At 40.4% G+C, this 21,979-nt stretch overlaps 1 long non-coding RNA gene across 1 annotated transcript in view; it reads right to left on the minus strand.

Annotated features, from left to right (window-relative positions):
* Positions 1-21,979, minus strand: part of LOC146895691 (uncharacterized) — a 44,674-nt gene that overhangs the window by 19,131 nt on the left and 3,564 nt on the right. The window contains exon 2 of the long non-coding RNA XR_015735774.1: positions 21,172-21,255. This is a non-coding gene — a long non-coding RNA (uncharacterized LOC146895691). The remainder of the gene's footprint in view (positions 1-21,171; positions 21,256-21,979) is intronic.

Consider the following 21,979-nt stretch of genomic DNA (forward strand, 5'->3'; position numbering starts at 1 on the left):
GCTGCCAAGCCTGATAAATTCAATTCCTGTGACTCACACAGTGTGAAAACCAACACTCCCAAGTTGTTATTTGACCCTTACAGAGGAATTCTGACACACAGATTCCTGTGCACACTTGCTCCTTTGTGTAAGCATGCATATGTATGCCTGTGTATTTACACATATACAATGAAAAACTGTAAAAACAACAACTTATTAAATTTAAGAATCTAATAGATACATAATTATCTATAATCACACCAATCTGACAACTACTTTTGCAGTTTGCATATGACCTCAGAGAAACAGAGACACTTAAGCTACCTCAGCCTAAGAAGAAACATATATGAAAATCTGCTACAGATAGTAAACACTGAAAGGCTGAATTCAACCCAGTTCTTACATACCAATAACAATTCTCCAGTGAAACAGGTATGATATAAATACATATATACATACACACACATACATACATTCATAGCAAAGATTTGGCTCATGGGATTATAAAAGCTGAAAAATCCCATCATCTGCAAACTGAAGCACCAAGAAAGTCAAAATCTGAGTCTGAACACTGAGTTTAAAGGCTGAGAACCAACTGAACTAATTATGTAAATTCCAGCGCAAGTGAAGAGATAAGATGTCCCAGCTCAAGCAGTCCGGCAGAACAGAAAGGAGGAATGGGAGGTGAACTCTTCCTTCCTTTGCTCTTTGTTCTATTTGAGCCCTCAACAGATTAGATGCCCTCCCACATTCAAAAGGCCAATCTACTGTACTAAATCCGTTGATTCACATGCTAATCTCATCCATAAACATACACCCACAAGTAATGTTTAATCTAGGTACTCTGTGTCCCAATTAAATTTGACACAAAATTATTCTCCCCAGATATCCATGCTAACTATCTCTAATCAACATTTCACAGGAAGTTCTAAAATTATAAGAAGAAAAAGAAATTATTAGCAAATGGATTGGAAAAGAAGACATAGGTCTCTTTTTATGCATAGAAGGCATGATTATCCATATTAAAATACTAAAGATTTGCAACTATGGTATTAGCACTAAAAGTGAGTTTAGTTAAGTACTAGTCTATTAAGTTAATATAAAAGAGATCATGGACTACCAACACACACACACACACACACACACACACACGAGAGAGAGAGAGAGAGAGAGAGAGAGAGTATATTTTAAATGTTAGCAATAAATAATAGGAAATTGAAAAGAAAAACTAAGATTTACATTGGCATCAAAAATATGAAATACAATACAAAAGACAGGTAACACTGAGAACTACAAAATATTGCTCAGAAATTTAAACAAAAACACATAAAAAATCTTCCCATGTTTAAAGATTACATGTTGTTAAGATGCCATTTCTTTCCAATTTTATCCAAAAAAAAACAAAACAAAACAGGCTGCTTTACAGAAGTGACAAGCTGATTTGAAAATGATAAAGATTTAAAATAAAGAAAACTATTAAAGGAAATAAATGAACAAAGGCAGAGGGCACGCGTGCAAGTGTGTGTGTGTGTGTGTGTGTACTCTGTTTTTTCATTTTGGGGGGATGGGGGAGGCACCAACCAGCTCATAAATAACAACACAGAGACAGACGTATTATTCGTTTTGAGCGCTCTGCTGAGTTTAAGTTCTTTTCTTTCTAGTTCTTATAACTTAACCTATTTCTCTTCATCTACATTTTGCCTTGGGACTTTTTACCTTTCTTACTGTACACCTCACTTTCACTGTCTCTCTGGCGTCTACCTGACTTCTTGCCCCAGGCGTGTCCCTCATTCCCTCCTCCTTCTTCTCTCATTCTCTCTTCTTTCAAGCCTAGATTTTCCTCCTATTTATTCTCCCTGCCTGCCAGTCCTGCCAATCCTTTCTCTGCCTAGCTATTGGTCATTCTGCTTTTTATTAAACCAATCAGATGCCTTCGGCAGCCAAGGTGAAACAGGTGCAACATCTTTACATAAGGAAACACACATCTTTACACCATTAAACAAATGCAGCATAAACAAAAGTAACACACTTTTACACAGTTAAAATAATATTCCACAGAATAAACAAATGTAACACATCTTTACCCAGTTTAAAAAATATTCTACAATGTGTGTGTGTGATTATGTATTTGTATAAAGTATCTTCCTAGAAAGTAATTTCTAGCAGTAGTTTTAGAGAATGAAATGAATATATTTATTAAAATAATATAGTATTAAAATAAACCTTGTACTAAAAATCTTCTGCTTTGAAATACTTTTTAAGTAAATTGTAAGTTTCCATGAACTTGAGAAATGACTGAGTGTCTTCCCTTTGGAGACTGTCCCTTGGAGCCCGCAGCTCACCCCTACACAGTCCAGGAAGCTCCATTTCTGTTTCTCTCTTTCTCTTTCTCCAAACCCCTCCTGCCCAGAGAGTCTCCCAACAAAGCAAAGGCACCAAAAGCTGGCAACTATTGTGGTGCGGGAGAATTATCTGTATTCTGTCAATCATGTATTTTAATAAAACACTGATAGGCCAGGCAGGAAGTATAGGCAGGTCAACCAGGTAGGAAGCAGAGGCAGGGCAATGAGAACAGGAGAATTCTGGGAAGCAGGAAGCTCTCTCTGCCATTCCTGCCCAGAGCACCAAAGAAGCAACATGTGAACTGACAGCTGGAAATGGTACTGAGCCATGTGGCTAATGTAGATAAGGATAATGGGATAACATGTGTCATAAGAGCTAATAAGTAGCCAGAGCTAAGAGCCAATCAGTTTATAATCTTAAGGAGTCCTGTGTGTGATTTTCTTTGGGGCTTGCCAGCTGTGGGGTACTAGGAGGGACAGATAACCCCAACAAGCCAGCCCTTCATGTTACACTATTGCAGCTTCCTCTCCTGATGCTGCCAGCTGCCCAAGTCTCTGCCTAAGCATCAGCTTTGACCATACTTGGGCATAAACCCAGTTTGTGGCGGACACATTACCACCTTTCACCTACAATCTGTAAAATCACCTTACATTAGTTTGGGCACAACTTCTCTGACCTCGACCTCAGACCAGTGAATCCACCCAGGAGCTACTTTGCTCTCAATATACCTGTTGTTATACTTTTCCAATTCAGCTTGATCTTGCTTACCAAGTCAGCAGAGAAACTTATAATGGAGGAGGGGGCAGAAATCTACTAGATCCCAAGTGAGAATGAAATGTGGTCAAATGCAATTACTAGCAATATACATGATGGACAGGAAAAAAATACAATTTCTAATAAGTAAATTAATATAGTGGTAATTAGCAAATTTATTGATAAATTCAAGTGAGGTATCCTATTTTTGAATGTATCTTGCAAATATTTGATAGCTATAATTGTGTTTTAATAACATAAAGAATGTCTATTAATAGAGGTTCTTGCAATGAACAGTTGCAAGTAATGATATATGGGGGGAAAAAATGTAGAGGCTACAGAAGATAGCTTGCACTAAGAATCTGCTGATGTAAACTGCAGTACCGGATCTGTTAATAACCAGGCAGCTAACACTGAACAAAGACTTCACCCCTCTATATTTTAGCATTGGCATTTTCAAAATACGATGACTGGATGGCTGTTTTAAGTTTTGTTTTGTTTTTTCCTTCTTATTCATGGGTGCACGTGTGTGAATGTTCACATTGGTGGGTGCGTGTGTGTGTGCATATTCACATTGGTGGGTGTATGTGTGTGCACATGTTCACACTGGTGGGTGTATGTGTGTGCACATGTTCACACTGGTGGGTGTATGTGTGTGCACATGTTCACACTGGTGGGTGCATTATGCATGCAGACGCACCTGAATGCCTGCAGCTGATGCTGGTAAACTTCTTCCATCATGGTCCACTTTCCTCATCTTGAAGATTCTCTCAAGGAAATCCAGAGCATTCTGCCTTCCGAGACTAGAAGTACAGGCAAGCCTCCACACCTGAACAATATTTCATGTGGGTTTTAGGTATCCAAATGCTAGTTCCCTAGCTGCAGGGAAAGAGCTTCAATTGTTGAATCATCTATCTCATCAGTCCTGTTTCAAAATACCTGCTACAGATTCTGTTTGTCTACGTCAGTATACCCACACTTCGAACTTTCATCAAGTCCATGTCTTTGTGTCTATAAAATCCAATGTATGTATATTAGAGAACAATACAATAAGACTATTGTTTCTGCATCTGAGCAACTGGTGTTCTAAATGTTTTTCTTTTTCACCATCATGGAATCGTAGAAATGGAATTTAACAGTCTCTACCATTAGTTGTGAAGTCTCCTGTTTTTTTCATCTGTCTCTTAAATACAATCTTTGTTAGCTCATATACATGGAACACCTGCATTATGATTTCGACTGATTTTCAGAGAACTTTAGGATATGAAAGATATATAAGTAAAGTGAAAAATGGTCTATAATCTAAAAGAAGTAACTAGTTCAAATTCCAATTTCCCTTCCTCTAATAACAACTGCAAAGCTCCTCTCCTTACCTTTACAAGTCTCATTCTGTACTTAATGGGAGAACTACTTAGTTTATAATGAGTGTAATCCAAAAAAAGATTTTGTTTTTTCCATGTCTCCCTGTGCATAATCTATAATCCTATAAGCAACAGGAACCATCTTGCAATCTTTTAAAACAGCTTTCTTTTGTTGGGATTTTGTTATCCTATTTACCCAAGGCAAGTCTCAGGTCTGCTCTGAAGATCTTGGGAGACTTTCTTTGTTATTCTAGAACATTTCATTGGTGCGAATGACTTGCTAATCTTGCTAATCTTTACCACTTAGTACACATGAAGCCTGTTGTTGTTGTTGTTGTTGTTGTTTTGAGACAGAATTACATTGTGTAGCTTTGGAGCCTGCCCTAGAATTTTCTCTGTAGACCAGGCTGACCTCACACTCACAGAAATCCACCTACCTCTGCCTTGTGAGTGCTGAGATTAAAGGAGTGCACCATCACTGCCTGGCCACATGAAGCCATTTTAAGGTGTATGCCTCATGTAGTTGATGGGGTTATCAACTAAAATACTTGCTACAAAATTACCTTAGCGTACTGTGGTAGGTCGAATACAACTGAATCTCTCTCACAAGGAGTGACACTACTAGGAAGTGTGACTTTGTTGAAGAGGATATGGGGAGAAAGTGTGTGACTGTGTGGGCAGGCTTTGAAGTTTCCTATATTCAGGATACTGCCCAGTGTCTCAGTCAACTTCCTATTGCCTGCAAGATATAGGACTACCCTTCTAGTACCATGTCTACCTTCACACCGTCATGCTCCCTACTGTGGATGAAAATTGACAGAACCTGTAAAACTGTAAGCGAGCCACCCTAATTAAGTGTTTTCTTTATAAGAGTTGTTATGGTCATGGTGTCTCTTCATGCAATAAAAACCCTAAGAAACATACTTTTTAAAAAGTTAAAACCACATACTCCTTGAGACTCTCTAGCCTATATGTTGAGCCAGAATCTGAATTCCCACCTGCAAATCCCACAGACACATACTTTGACATAAATTCACCCCCTTAGTCTTTCTGTTATTGTTATTTTATCTTTTTTTTTTTAAGACAAGGTATCACATATCCCAGGCTGGCTTCAAATTTGCTATATAGTTGAACTTGAGCTACAGCCTCCACTTCCAAACCTTGGGACTCCAAGCATGCACCACCCTGTTCTCCTCAGTACTGAATACAAGCTAGACTCTAAGACTGATAGAATTTCCAGCTTGGTTTGTGCATCTTAAAGGCTGCCTTTGGGGAAATCTGACCAGCTTGCTCTAATGAATTTAGTAGAGCCTCCATACCAATATGCAACTCTGTTACTCTGAGTGTACCCTTATCTGCTCTTTTAATAGCTCCTCCCCTTCTTGATCTTTCCAAATAGAATGCTAACCCGCATTGTATTTTCTGAAGTTCTCCACTGAGCCCTTAGTCTTTGTTTTTCACACATAATCCAGTCCCAATCTTCACTAGACTGTAAATAAATGCCTTCATACTCCCAGAGAAGGGTGTGAATTTTGTGGACCTCAAATGTACTCTGAATCTTTCCATTTGCAGCACTCAAACCAGAAGTAGATGAGGAAATGATCAAGTTGAAACCCTCACAGCCCCTCTCTGTCTCTGCTGAAGCCTATAGAAGGCAGGCATTTTTAACCAGTGTGAAATGTCCCACCTTCTTCACTGACCCGGGAGCAAGTGTAACTAGCGTACCATACTTAAGTGGGAAAGTGTAACTAGTGTATCACACTTAAGGGGGCAAGTGTAACTAGTGTATCATACTTAAGGGGGCAAGTGTAACTAGTGTACCACACTTGAGGAGGCAAGTATAACTAGTGTACCACACTTAAGGGGGCAAGTGTAACTAGTGTGCCACACTTAAGGTTGCTGAGCAGGAGGTGTAAACATCCACAACTTCCTGCAGATCTTAGCTGCCAAAGATGTGGAAGGTCAAACAGAGTAATAATTGGTATTGTGGAAATTAAAAATGACATAAAGAGAAAAGAAAGTGAAAATCACTAAGTCTGCTATGGCAACTTCAGAAGGTTTTGGTGGAATGAAGAGTTGATATATTTGAGGTGTTATTGGATTCTGCACTGATCACTACTGTACAAGAACTTTACAAATGGGTCCTGAAACTATTTTAATATGTTTAGAATTCATAAAACTGTTTCATTAAAAAGGATTCGGACTTGGTGTCTGTGAGTGCTATCCTATACTTAGATAAAACAACCAGCAGCCTGGCTGGACTTTTATCTGACACTTTGAAATATTTGGCTTAAAATGAACTCATGATCTGAGCCACAAAAAGCAAAAGGGCATAAAAGGCTGCAGGGAGAAAGGGTTGGAGAGAGCAAGACATTTTCAGTTCAACTTTTTTATTTTGTGGTCTAACACTGAAAAGCAACAAATTACAAAACTATGGTGCACTAAACTGTTTACCACCATTGGACGTGGCATGATTCTACAATAAAGTCATCATCTGTCTGAATGAAAATGATGACCTGACTGCTCCTAAGTGTGATTGAGGAGAAGGTTTATTGTAGATGGGAGAGAGAGAGAAGCGAGAAACATTTGGAAAAGTCCAGACTGAACATGGCCAGCAGACTGAGAGGAGAGGTAGCAGGAGGGAGAGAGGAGAGACGGTGGCAAGAAGACCAAGTGAGATCTAGGAGCAGAGTCACCGGGAAGTCATGGGAGTGCGTGGGAAAGAAGAAAGCACCTCATGAAATGGCTGAGTTCTATAGGAAGGAGAGGCTGGGGGAAGGGAAGCTGGGGGAAGAGAAGCTACCCCCTGGGTTGAAGAGGTTTAGGGTACAGGGACAGGGTAAGAAGTGCTGGGAGCCACAGATACTGAGTGAGATTTGCCCTGGGTTTCTTTGAGACCAAACACTAACCTTTTCTAAAGATGAATATATAAGTTCTATGTTCAGGCCAAGGAACCTCCAATGTTAATCAATCAGTGTTCACTAGTTAGTGGGTAAAACATTTTGCTCTTGATATTCAATTTTCCTCATCATCTTAGACTGACTTTTCTACAAGCATGTCAGAGTTTTGACACCTGGCATGCCTGTTAAGGTTGAAAAAAAATTACATCTCAAAGCGTGACACTTTAACAAGCTGCAAACTTCAAATCAGAAAGAATGAAGGGCCTTAAATTAGCTGTCTTAGAGTCAGCTTTCCTCTCCTCTGACACAGAGGCTTTTGTAAAATCACCTCTCTACGCGAAGACCAGATCTGTCAAAAGGCACAAGATTGCCTTCATTGTCCTTCCCTGAGATTCTACAAACCAGAAAAGATTAAACTCATATCACGGTAAGGAAGACTGGAAATGTCACCACGCCCACACAAACTTTGCTCCAAGTTCTGAGATCCTGGACCAGTGTTCTTCAATGGGCCCATGAAATCCTTTGACCATCATGTACCACCTCCATGTGTGGATATTCCCTCTCATCGTATCACCATTTACACACATTCCATTCATGTCTTTGTCTGGGTTTCAGGTAGACAGGGATGTACTTAAGACCCCCTTCACCCCCATTCCTTCATTCCCTTGCTCTAGATCCTGCATCTCACATCCTGCCCTTCCTTTGTCTTTTGCACAAAGTAGCACTGATCTGGAAAGGATGTCTCAGTATGTGACATGACATGGAAGGTAAAGCATGTATGTGCTCTCTATTTGTGATAAGTTTTTCATGGCACATAATTTTTAAATTTAAGAATTAAAAAATAGGGTAGAGAGATGATTCAGGTGTTAAGACCACTTGTTGCTCTTGAAGAGGATCCAGGTTCAGTTCCCATTACCCAAATGGTTTATAACTATCTGTAACTCCAGTTCCAGAGAGCCTGATACCCTCTTTGGACTTCTGTGGGCACCAGACAAATACATGGTATACTTACCTATATTTAGCCAAAATACACATATACAAAATGAAACAAAAAAAAATAAGTAATAACAATCAGTTTTGTTCCTAGGACTCCTGGTAAATCCTGAATCCTAGAAATTTACATTTGAGTGTATTTTCCATTAAGAATTAGTCCAAGATCAATCTACCTCAAGACCTGGAAATACCACTCTTGGGCATATGCTCAAACGATGCACAATCATACCACAAGAACACTTGCCCAACTATGTTCATAGCAGCATTATTTGTTAATAGTAAGAACCGGAAAACAACCTCGATGCCCCTCAACCAAAGAATAGATAAAGAATAGATGGTACATTTGCATGATGGAGTATTATTTAGTGGTAAAAAACAACAACATCTTGAAATTTGCAGGTAAATGGATGGAACTAGAAAAAAACCATCCTGAGTAAGGTAACGCAGGCCCAGAAAGAAAAACATGGTATGCATTCACTCAGAAGTGAATAACAGATGTAAAGCAAAGGATAATCAAGCTACAATTCACAACTCCAGAGAAGCCAGGTAAAAAGGGGAACCCTAAGAGGGACACACACTGAGAGCACCAGGAAGGAAAACAGTATAGAAATTCCGGGTAAACTGGGAGGGGACAGGGGATGGGAACATGACGGCTCAAGAAGACCGAGTTGGGGGAGGAATGGAGAGGGAGAACAGTGAAAGAGATATCGTAATAGAGGGAGCCATTACAGTGTTAGGGAGAAACCTGTGTTAGAGAAATTCTCAGGAATCCACAGGATGACCCCAGCTAAGACCGCTAGCAATAGTGGAAAGGGTGCCTGAAAGGGCCTGCCCCTTTAATCAGAGTAGCTACAACCCTAATTGTCATCATAGAACCTACCTCCAGTAACTGATGGAAGCAGATGCAGTGATCCACAGCCAAGCAATGGCTGAGCTCCTGGAATTCAACTGAAGAAAGGGAGGAGGGATCCTGTGAACAAGGGGAGTCAAGAGCATGATGGGGAAAACCATAGAGACGGCTGACCCGAGCTAGTGGGAGCTCACAGAGTATGAACTGACAGCTGGGGAACCTACATGAGACCGAGCTAGACCTTCTGAATGTGGTTGACAATTATGCGACTTGATCTGTTGTGGGAGGGGGGCAGGGGGGCTGAAAATCACGGGTTTTCAGAGCCCATTTCCTATGGTGGGATACCTTGCTCAGTCTTGATATGGGGGTGGGGGAGTTTGGTGAGGGGGCTTAGTCCTGCCTCAAGTTCATATCCCAAACCTTGTTGACTCCCCAAGGTAAGCCCTACCCAATGAGGACTGGATGGAAAATGGGAAGGGGGAGGTAAGGGTGAGAGAAAGAGAGGGAGGGGGAACTGGGGTAGGTATGTAAAATAAAAAGTAAATTTTTTAAATAAAAATTATGGAAAAATCAGTCCACTGTGTTTTGGGCAGCCTTGATTTCTCCCTAGACTCTCACTTTTCACTGTAGCACCTTCTACTTTCAAATACTCATTTACCTCCCATGCAGAAGAATGTAGAGAGGCTCTGGACAGTCTCGCAATGGCAAGAGACCTAATATCCATAAAGAAAATGGCACATCCAAGTGTTTTACTAAAAATACTGCTTTGCTTGTGACTATATTGACTTCACCTTTCTCCACAAGTTGACTTAATCATTCTGCCATTTCTGTTTTCATAACATTTTTAAATAACTCTATTTGGGCGTGGATGAGAAAAAAAACCTAAGATATTCTAAATTTAATGACAAAGAGCTGGAATAAATAAAAAAGAAAGGTTTGGAACAACAAGCTCTTTATTTTTTAAAAAAAATAAATTTGGCTTGTAATCATGAGTGTATGTTGAAACTTTAAGTCAAGTGCTAACATGATGTTGTAGCTGCCACTCTAAACCACTTACAGGACCAACCAGTACAGGGGCAATAGTGACTTCCCTTTGTAGACTGTCCTTCTGTCAACAGACTGTTCTTCTGATGAGGCCACTCTCTACTCAACAGAAAAGTGTAAGTTCACTATAACTAAACTGCTGTCTCCTGCTCCTGCCTTCTCAACTCTTTAAGTATCGCTAGCAGTTCCAGGGACTTGTCCCAGGTCTCTCACTTGTCCTGGATAGTATCTCTAATGTCTTATCATGCATCTCATGATCTTGGGAGTTGGGCTTAACATCATTAGAACTCTGTGTGACTATTTTACTTTTCTGTTTACTCTAGTAAATTATAAACCCGTTGAGGACAGAAACTGTGATAACTCAATGTATGGATACACTTGACTGGCGCCTCAGATATCTAGTCAAATGCTTTTATCGGTGTTCCTGTAAGGGTGGTTTGGATGGGTTTAATATTTGAATCTATAGGTTATAAAGCTCAAAGATGTGGGTATCGTTCATCTAGTCAGTTGAAGCCTGAAGAAGAAAAGAGTACTGTCCATCATCTTACTGAGAGAGAATCCTTCCTTCCTTTCTGACTGTCTCTAAAATAAGACATTTGGTTTTTCCAGACATCCAGACTTAGCAGTCATCAGCTCTTCTCAATGCAACAGGACAGAGGAGCACTAAGGGTTCTCCTGGGTGCCTAGCCTTTGGAAAAAAACAAGATCTATCCCAATGGCTGCCCTGGAACTCAATTTCCTGGTTCATCCTGCAGCTGCCAGAGCTGAGCAAGCTAATTTTTTGAAACAAGTGATTTGTACATATTTCTATACATCTTACCAGTCTGTGTCTCTACAGAACCCTGACACAAAATCGCACAATCCTAAGAACCCAGAACTTGGCATAATGTCTAACCAAAAGCAGATACTTCTTTTTCAAGGTATGGCAAATAAATTGGTATTTAGAAACAGTATTCTTAAAATTCCCTGTTCTAAATTTGATTTAGTATTTTTTTGTTTATTAAGACAGGAAGAAAACTAAAGAAATGGTTTAGAAAAGTCAAATTATGCATTGATCTGAGAAAAGTGAATTATTTGCTTTTAAAAATAATGATTAAAAATAAAAAATAAAATTAAAAAATAAAAAATCCAGAAAGTTACAGAGATCTAAAAGGAAGAGGAAACCATGCAGCTAGGCTAGAACTAAGCATGTCATGTATTTTATTGATCTGAACGTTGAATTTGTTCACACACACACACACACACACACACACACACACACACACACCCTTCCATCAGTCTGGGTCTTACTTTCGTCTTCACAGACCACGGGCCTACTCCTCCTCTTGTGTCTCCTGTCTGTCACTGCTCTCATTTTGGCTGCCCCAGAGCAGCTGCAAGCTCATATTCCTACTATGTACTTTTCAGTGGCCCCAAAGGTTTTAGTAACTATTCAGCATCCACACCTTTACTTTTCTGTTTACTAACAATATGATCACCATTTATTTTTTAGGCTCATCTTGGATCAATCTCTCAAATGCTCCACCCTTCCTGCTACGTGGGCCAATATCTAACTGACACAGAACTAAATTTACCTACGTTTCAGAGCATTTCCACCTCCTTCTCATCAAGGTCAATTATCTCAACCACTAAAGAGTGAAGTTGGAGACCTGGATTCTAGAGTTCTCCTAAACCACTGTGGTTTGTCACAAGGGCAGTTTCCTTGTCCACTTGATAATGGAGAAAGACACATTAGTTTCAGTTAAAGGAAAGGATATTCACTTTCTGGAATGACTTTCATTATTAATACAACAAACAGGTCTTGAGTACCTCTTCTGAGCAATAAACATCTGGTTCTCATTTCCACCATGAGGGTTCCCAGGGTCTAATTCGGGTGGTCAGGCTGGACAGCAGGCTGCTCTACCTTTCGGGCTATTGTGCTGGCCCTATAACAGTTTCTTAAACTTCTATATATGTGCCAAAAAATAAAGTTCGCAGACTATGAAAACTGTAACCTGAGATATTTGCTGGAAAAATATATAATTCCCAAACTTCCACCCTATTCAGTTCTGACTCAGTCATCAGCCTATATTGTCATAGGTTAGCTCCCTCCCTGGCCGTGGTTCTGGCTCAGGTCGTCCATCAACCACTCTCTAAGATGAAAACAACGCTCCATCTATTACAGCACATTTTTCTGTACTTATACAGACTTCAAATTTATGTTTTTTAAACTATATCTTTTGGTATAAGGAATAGTAATACTTGCATTGAGAAAGATCCAAACTAGCAAATGCATCACAAGAGACAGGTAAAACATACAGCTCATTTTATTAAAAATCATAGAAAGGAAAGGAGAAAATGCTGAACACACAAAGAACACGGTTCACAGTGCTGTTTGATGGATCAGTGATATGTACAAAAGGCAAGGACTGGGACCTATGACAATGGCAACAAGATGCAAAATGTCAGACAGAGCTGGTCAGCCACAAGCAGTTGCTGAGGCAAGTTCAGACACAGACACAAGCAAACCTGCAGGTCCTCGTCCTCTCATTCTTTACTCCCAGGAAAGACGAAGCAGCGAACAACAGAGCCAATATCCCAAGGAAAGGAGTGAAAGAGAAAGTGGAGTCATTTGAGCAGCTGTTCTCCAGCTCCAGTTATTTGTAGGCTCGGGGCACACTGCTCTAATCTCTGAGGAGACATTTTATAAAGTATCAAGAATTGACAAACATGTCCATTCCTGACTTTGAAAGAAATAAAAAGTTGGGTTCTGAGGCCTGCAGCCTTAACCTTTAGTTCAACCACGATTTTAGCACATTGGACTAAAACCTTTGTGGCTTTTGTAATAAGAGCCTTAAGTTACTATAATCACACCAAGGACAGCATTGCCAGGCAGCTTGTTTGTTTGTTACGGACCAGGAGATACTTAGAAATTTGCTAGTCATGCCTTTAATAGGCATCTCACAAACTAATGATATTCTTGTGAATAAGATCTCTTTCAAGTGACTCTCTGAAGTCAATCCTGAGTTGGTTGCCTCATTTTTGTCAGAAATAATTAGCAATTGTGGTCCCTGGGGCTTTCTTTTTCATTATCGGTAATTCTCATTCAGTCAACAAATACTTATTGCGCATTTTACCAGTTATCAGGGACTGCGTAGGTAGTGGGGAGCCACAGTGCATAAATTACAGTCTCTACTCTCATGAGACACAGGTAAGAAGACAAAACGCAGTAAAAGAAAGAAGAATTGAGAGTGAATAAAGGGTAACTGGGGGATGTGTCCTTCAGACAAGACAGAGAGCAGCGCGTGACGATAACTGGGCAGAGATATGGTGGTATGATGGAACTGGTTGTGTAATTATCCGAGGAAAGACTATTTCAGGTTGTAGGACCCTGAGCATATGCATCTGAAATAGAAATCTGCTTAGCTAAGGGACTGTCTCTCATAGTAGAAGCCTAATTCCCCAAATACATTCATGAGTGTATTTTTTTTTTAATGACTGCAACAAAAATACCTGAGACTGTATTACTTCATAAGGAAACAACTTTGTTTAGCTTGTAGTTCTGAAAAGTCAAGGTGCCACAGATGACAGCAGCTTACTTGATACAATTCTGAGGAATGCATGCCGTCACGGGACAAGAAACAAAGAGTGCACATAAGTGTGTATGTGACCCCTGGCAACTCCAGCATTCAATCAAGGGACCCCATTCTGATGGATTTACCTATTCCTAATCCCTACCCAAAGGCTCCATTTCCAAATACCAGAGATAGATTATATTTTTACCCATTTGTTGGTTTGTTTGATACAGGGTCTCACTATATGGCCCTGTCTGACTTGGAACTTGCTATGTTGCTGGCTGGCCTTGAAGTCACAAAGATCTTCCCAAATGATAGCTGGGATTAAAGGTAGGGCTAACACATCCATCCCACCTTTTTAATTCCTTATAATGGAGATTACATTTCAACATATGCCTTAGGGACACACTGAACTCATACCTCAGCAAGACACTACTTCTTGGAGTATATGAATTTGTTGGATTACAAGGCGAAAGAACCTTGGAGATAGAATATTGTTTCAAACCTCAAGACAAGAGATAATCCCAGATTACCCAGATGGATGTAATGTAGTCACATGAGCCCTTACAAACAGAAGACATTCTCTGACTGCAGCAAGAATGATTCAACACAAAGGTAATCAGAGATGATAAGAGGAGGATACCATTGTTGCTGACTTGGAAACATCAGGACCACCAGGAAAGCCTTGGGAGAGTCCTCTAGGACTCTAGGACGTAAGGACGGGCTCTGTGAAGCAGCCAGCAAGGATATGGGGACCTTAATTGTACAAACTTCAGGTTCTGAATTTTGCTAACACCCAGAGAAATACCTAAGCCAACTCCAACTTCCAGCCCAGAACAGCCTGACAATAGATGGATGTTGTTTTAAGCTGTGCAGTCAGAGGCAATCTGTTATGACAGCCATAGCAAAGTCATATAGATCATAACACTAGACTGAAATGAGGGAGGGGCACGGTGGGAGGCCCAGAAAGAGAAGAAGGGGCCTGGGGCATGGTGCAAGGCCAAATGAGGAGGAAGCTCATGGTGCTTTTGGGCCACTATAAAGCTTTTGTCTGCTACTGGAAGAAAAGGTGGAGCCAATGGGTGTTGGGAGCAGAAATATGGTATACTTACACTTACATTATATAGAGACCATTTTGAATGACCCTGTGTGGAATCCAGTTAGACAGATGTCACCATAGTTCATGCAACAAGAAATCCTAATGGAGATTGCTTTAAGTAGAGGCATATTAAATCTCCACTTAAGTGAGTCCAAGGTTGAAAAGCAAATGATGAGTTAAGAGATACAATGATGGGTGGCGTATGGGGTGTTTTAGAAAGAGAGGAGTCACTATTGGCATCAAGATCTTGGGCCTGAGCCATGGGTAGAAGAGTTACACTGAGGTAAAAAAGAATGCAGGGGAGCAAGATTGGTGCAAGCTGGGGACAGAAAGAGACACAGGTTCAACTTGGGATGTGCTACGTATGAAATGTCTCTCAGGCAGCCACAAGGAGAAGCATATGCACCCAGCTGCTACATATGCAGTCTGGATGTCAGAGGGTTATCTGGAACTGGAGCTGTTAAGAGTGGAGTTCTCTCCAAGTCATGAGGTGAGCAGTTCGGAGAAAACTGGTTCTTCCCGACTGACTCTTCACAAACGCTTCTTGTGACTACAAGTGTGTGTGTGTGTGTGTGTGTGTGTGTGTGTGTGAGGGAGGGGTGGTATTCTTGCTATGTAGCCCTGACATTGGCCTCAGATTTATAACCCTTTTGCCTTCTAATTGCTGAGTTTACAGATGCAAGTTATCATGCCCAGCTTCAACAAAACAGAGTATTATTATTATTATATTTATTATTTGTTGGTGCACACACAGTCCATAATCCATATGTGGAGGTCAGAGATTGGTTCTCTCCTTTGCCATGTCAGTTCTAGGGACCGAACACAGATCATCAGACTTAACAGTATGCATGCATCTTTACCCATTGAGCCATCTCACTGGTCCCCCCAAAATATATTTTAAATTATTTATGTATTTATTAAATTAATTTCTTCATAATAATAAAAGTAAACAAAGTCTTACTTATTTATGGGTTCTACAATTAAAGTTACACTGTTGATAATCAGGCAATGGTGTCTCATGCCGTTAGTCCCAGCACTTGGGAGGCAAAGGCAAGCGAATCTCTGTGAGTTCAAGGTCAGCCTGGTCTACAAGAGCTAGTTCCAGGCCAGGCTCCAAAGCTACAGAGAAACACTGTCTTAAAAATAAAAAAAAAAAAATCTAATAAATTGTATTCCCCCAACTGCTGCCACCCTAAGATTTTCTAACTTTTCAGAATTGTACATTTTTAATACAACATTTATGTTGACCATCTGATAAGAAATATTATTCATTTCAGTTCCTCAGAGTTATAAGAATTAGGTTTTTACATGTGTACAGTTAAAAACAAAACCAAAACAAATGACCAACCTGACCCTGAGTTCTACCATCTCCTTCCTTGCACTCTGTGTCACAGCTAGCTTAGTACTTTCGCCAACGTCCTTCTGGAAAATGAGCCTGTGAGCACTTTACAGTAGTATAAAAACACTGACAACAGATCTCTGTTATACATTCTCTCCCCATTCCCCTTAGAATAAGTCCGCACATTCACGGCAGTGAGTAGAAACACTCCAACTTAAAGCACTGTCCTGCTGCAGTTACCTCCGAAAGAACTCCTATAAGCACACCATTAGAAAATACTTTTGCTAACCACATCACAAACAATTATTAATGTGCTAACTTTAGTGCTTGCTTTAAGCTCCTGCTGGATTGGGGCGGGGTGGGAACATGCTTGTTATGGGAACATCTCATTGGCTCATCTGCTGACAAAGCACCTTTGTAAAGCCTACCCATAATCATTCTAATTAGGCCATCAAGTGTCAGGACTTGCTGTGTGAATTTCATTAATTCTAGCCATCTCTGTGGTGGAACTGATGTTGCCTGCATTAAAGGCGTGACTCTGCCTGGGAAGCAATTTCCTTATGTTTATGACTGCTCCTGGCTACCTGCTGGTACTGATGAAGGCTTGCAATATGTCCTCACACATCTGCAAAACTCCCATCCAGGCACTTTGATATGCCTCTCTACCACACCACCATTACGGCCTTTACTTCTTCATCTGGCCCTTAATTAATAACTCAACCTGTAAAATGTGAAGTGGAGTATTTGCATGTATCTGCTGCTTTGGCAAATTCTCAGAAACTGAGTAACTTATTAAAATATTGAAATTTATTTTTCTCAAGATCAAGGCCTCAGCAGAAAGAGCTGTCTGGTGAGGGCTCCTCTGCATCCAATATGGGACCTGAGAAAGGCCATGCTCTCACTCTGTGGAAGACAAATGGGTAAAGGAGACAAATGTCACTAAGTCATTGAATAAGGGTATCTGCTGTGATCTGAAGCTGCAGGGTGAGGGTCACTCCTATGGTAACGTCTTCTCCACAAGGCTGACTGAGTGACTGCAGAAAGCAGATCCAGAGTCAAACTATCTTCAGCTATTTTCAGGCCCTTAATAGTCCTTCGTTGCCCACCTTTGCCTCTGACCTAAATCCTGAACCTTTTGAAGATGTATTACATTAACAGATGACTAGTGTTCACCAATCCAAAAGCTAAGAATGACAACAGATAGCATTGGAGACCTATAGTTGAGAGTTCTCACTGTGATGTAACTCACCTACCAATGTTTCCTAGAATGCATTTGGAAAAATGTATTGATTTATGACTTTCTGTTTTTTAACTATAAAAACTCATGAACTTGTTTCTGCATGGAAACATGTTATTTGGGACAATCTTGTCTTGTATTATAGAATAATCCTGTTCTATTGTTATGAAGGAAGAGACACCGTGACCAACTCTTATAAAAAGAAAGCACTTGCTTACTACACTTTCAGAGAAATGACTTCATGGCCATCACAGCAGGAAACACAGAGGTATAGCATTGGAGCAGTAGCTGAGAACTTTACATCCTGAAGAGAGAAACTGGACCTGACATGGACTTCTGAAACCTCAAAGCCCACCCACAGTGACACACCTTCTCCAACAAGGCCATATCTTCTAACCCTTCCCAAACAGTTCCACTAAGTGGAGACTATGCACTCAAATATAAGAACCTATGGGGGCCATTCTCATTCAAGCCACCACAGATTTGAATCTGTGTCCTTGGAGCAGGGTCCCTCATATTTGGCTCAAAATAAACAAATATATAAATATATAAAGAAAATAAAATTATTCTCTTTAAGGTAGGATCCATGTTTTTCATCAGCACTACTCTCATTTAGGAACCAAGCCCTCTTAGGAGCCTCTCAACACTATCACTCTGGTAACATCAAATTTTGGGGGTGACACAATGAAACCATACTAGCACGTTTCTACCTGTGAGGAGACAGTCACCCATAGATTAGTTCAACTTTTGTTATTAACTGCTCTACTTTCCCCAGTGCTGCACCAAATATTTGGTTCCAGAGAAGCTGGCTTCTAAAATCAGACACTGATCTTCCCTTCTCTGCTTCTGATGTGGCTGTTTAAACGACACACACTGCCTCACTCCCCTCCCATCACATTCTCGGGCACTTAAACCCTTGGTTCCCAGCTGATGACAAAGTTTGAGGAGGCTTAGGAAGTGTGAACTTTTTGGAGAAAGTATATCAGCAGGCCAAGCTTGGGGAGCTCCTGCTTCAGGCTACTCCCAGTTCACTCTTTCTCCTTCCAGCGTGGTCCAGACGTGAGTCCTCCCCTCTCTGTTCCTACTGCCATGCTTGAGTCCTATCCCTCGGGAACTATAAGTCAGACAAACTCTTCCATCTATACGTCGCCTTGGTCATGGTGTCTTCTCACCGCAACAGACAAGTGACTGATATACCTACCGACCCTCATGTCCACAAAACCACCTAAAAAGACCACATTTAAATAACTGAAGAAGTTTGCTTTCATCGTGTATGTGTGTGACTCTTCAGCGGGGAAAGGTGTAAATGTGTATGCATGTGTCTGTGGAGACCAAGGGACAATCTGGGCTGTCAAGCTCAGGTACCACCCACCTTGTTATTTGATACAAGGTCTTTCATTGTCCTAGAACTAGGCAGTAGTGGAGGCTGGCTGGCCAGTGAGCCTGAGAAAGCTGCCCGTCTCTCTCTGCCTCTCTAGCATTGTGATTACAATTGTACTAGCACACATGGCATTTTTTTAAGCCTAGTTTCTGGATATGGAACTTGGGTGTACCAAGTGAACAGAGCACTTTACAGATGAGCTATCTCTCCAGCCCAAAAGTTTGTTTTCCTAATGAATGCATGCTTTATGTAGCTCAATAAAAAGTTAACATTTTTAATCTTACTTATCAGCATGTCTTTGAGGAAACATTATTAGTTAACAATTGTTTTAGTAACTGGCTTTCTGCATCAATTTGCTGATACAGTACTCAGTTTGTGCAAACACTAGTCTAGAAGTCAGACTGAGGATATTTTGTAAACATGATTGATGTGGGATTCCCCTCTGCATGCTGTGAACACCACTGGTTAATAAAGAAACTGGCTTGCTTGGCCTAATAGGGTAGAACAGAGCAAGGCAGGGAAAACTAAACTGAATGCTGGAGTCAGGGAAAAGCCGTGTAGCTCCTTCGGAGACAGACGCTATGAACTTTACCTTGTAAGCCACAGCCATGTGGCAATACACAGATTACTAGATATGGGTTAGATTAATATGTAAGAGTTAGCCAATAAGAAGCTAGAGCTAATGGGTCAAACAGTGTTCTTAAAGAATATAGTTTCTGTGTGGTTATTTCGGGTCTGAGCTGCTGGATGGAGAGACACAAACAAGTGGCCTCTTACAACATATGATTAATATTCCAAACCAGTTGCCTTAAGTAAAGGAAGTTAACCTCAATGGGAGATCTGTGCCTCAATCTGTTGAAGGCCCAAAACTAAAAACTGAAGTTTCTCAAATAAGAAATTTTGCCTTAAGACCTTAGCATAGAAATCCTAGATACAAGATTAGAGCTCATGTGATGATTTCAGTTATTGATAAATTTCTAGACTGATGGCCCTACAGATTTTGAATTTTCCATCTTCCATAACAGTACATACCAATTCTTAAATCAATCTCTCTTCTTCTTCTTCTTCTTCTTCTTCTTCTTCTTCTTCTTCTTCTTCTTCTTCTTCTTCTTCTTCTTCTTCTTCTTCTTCTTCCTTCTTCTTCTTCTTCTTCTTCTTCTTCTTCTTCTTCTTCTTCTTCTTCTTCCTTCTTCTTCTTCTTCTTCTTCTTCTTCTTCTTCTTCTTCTTCTTCTTCTTCTTCTTCTTCTTCCTCCTCCTCCTCCTCCTCCTCCTCCTTCTCCTCCTCCTTCTTCTTCTTCTCCTTCTTTTTGCTGCCAGAACCTGAGGTGAGCAGTTTGCTGTGTCACAAGCTTGGGGCAGTGCTATTTAGCACACCTACTGGGGCTAGAGTAGTAGAGTTACATGACCTTGGAGAAGCAGCACCAAAACTGCAAGCCAAAATAAAGCTTCTCCCCTTGGACGTTCATCTTCTCAGGGATTTCATCACAGTGGTGGAACACTGGTTGCCACAAACATATTATTCTTAGCCTTAAAAATTCTTAGATCACGTTATTTGCTCTCTAATGGTCCCCTAGGGCTATGCTGCTGCTACATAATACAACAGAACTCTGTTTTCAATATAAAAGTGATGGATGTGTATTCAGATTCAAATTAAACATGCAGATTGGAAAGACTACACCTGAAACAGATATATCTCCATTTTGAAATTTTATTTTATTTTATTTTATGTGTATTATGAGTGTGTTAACTATGTATGTGCAGTGCACTATCTGTGTGCAATGCTCCTGGGGACTAGAAAAAGGCATCTGAAGCCCTAGAACTGGAGTTTGTGAGCTGCCACAAGTGTCTTAGGAATTGAACCCAAGTCCTGTGGAGGAGCAGATCTGTGCTCTTAACCTCTGGACCATCTGGACTGTTCTGATCAATGCAGAACTTCCCTGAGATCAAAGAAACAAAGGTTGTTTTGTCTAAACAGAAGTTAAAGCAGTACCGTTATTTAGTGAAAAGGGGATTTTAAAAGTTATCCACAGATTTGTTTATGTGAAATTTCTTATTCAGAAACCACATACAATTTCCAGAACTCACATACAAATCGGAGGGTGTATGCGATTATTTAGTCTCAGTCCTATCAGGATGGTTCACTTTCAAAAAGAAGCCACTTATACTGAAGCATGTATGGTAGGAACTAAGAACCATTTTCATGACCATCTTGTGGCAGCTATGGAAGAGAAACATTAATTCAGAATTGTTTGCTCAGCCATGCTTCCTTCTTAGTTCATGCTGCTAGAACATAAACCAAAGGTTAAGCTGATTAAATAATAGAAATTATTTTCTTACAGTTGTAGATGGTGGGACATCAAGATTCTTGGACCTGGTGAGGATTCACTTCCTGGCTTGTTGTCTGTCTTCTGTGTGTGTCATCTAGCAAAGAAGAAAGAGTGATAGTCTCTCCACTGTCTCTTCTAATAGGAAACATATATGATTCCTAAGGAAGGCTATACTCATAATCCAGTCACATCCAGAAGCCCTCATCCCGAAATACTATCCTGACATGGCTGAGTTATTCTAAACAACAGTTGGTGGTGGCAGCACAAATATCCACTCCAGAGCAACTTCCTTTACACACTTTCTGCAGAGGATGGTCTCATTCGACCAGAACAATTTTATTATTTTTTAAACGATTATGTATATGGATAAGTTTATACATATGCATATGAGTGCATCTGCTATCAGACATCAGAGGTGTCTGGTCCCCTGGGGCTGGAGCTACTGGTCCAAATGTGGGTGCTCAGAATCAAACTTGGATGTTCCAACAGCACATGCTTTTAATGGGTGAGCCATCTCTCCACACTTCTGTTTGTTATTTGTTGATTTTAGGAACTAGAACAGGAAATTTTTCTGAAGTACACAGACAGAGTTTTAAAAACAAAAAAAAAAAAAAAAGCAAGGCAAGTTTGTTTGTATCTGAGTGTTGAGCCTGAATGTATGTTGTGCACCATGTATGTGTCTGGTGCCTGAGGCATTCTAGAGAGGTGGTGTAGGAGGCCCTTTTGTTTATGTTTATTGGTTAATCAATAAAGAAACTGCTTGGCCTGATAGGGCAGAACTGAGGTAGGTGGAGAAGACAGAACTAAATTCTGGGAGG

This window comes from Myodes glareolus, chromosome 2, assembly GCF_982192425.1.
Source record: "Myodes glareolus chromosome 2, mMyoGla1.1, whole genome shotgun sequence".
NCBI lineage: Eukaryota > Metazoa > Chordata > Mammalia > Rodentia > Cricetidae > Myodes > Myodes glareolus.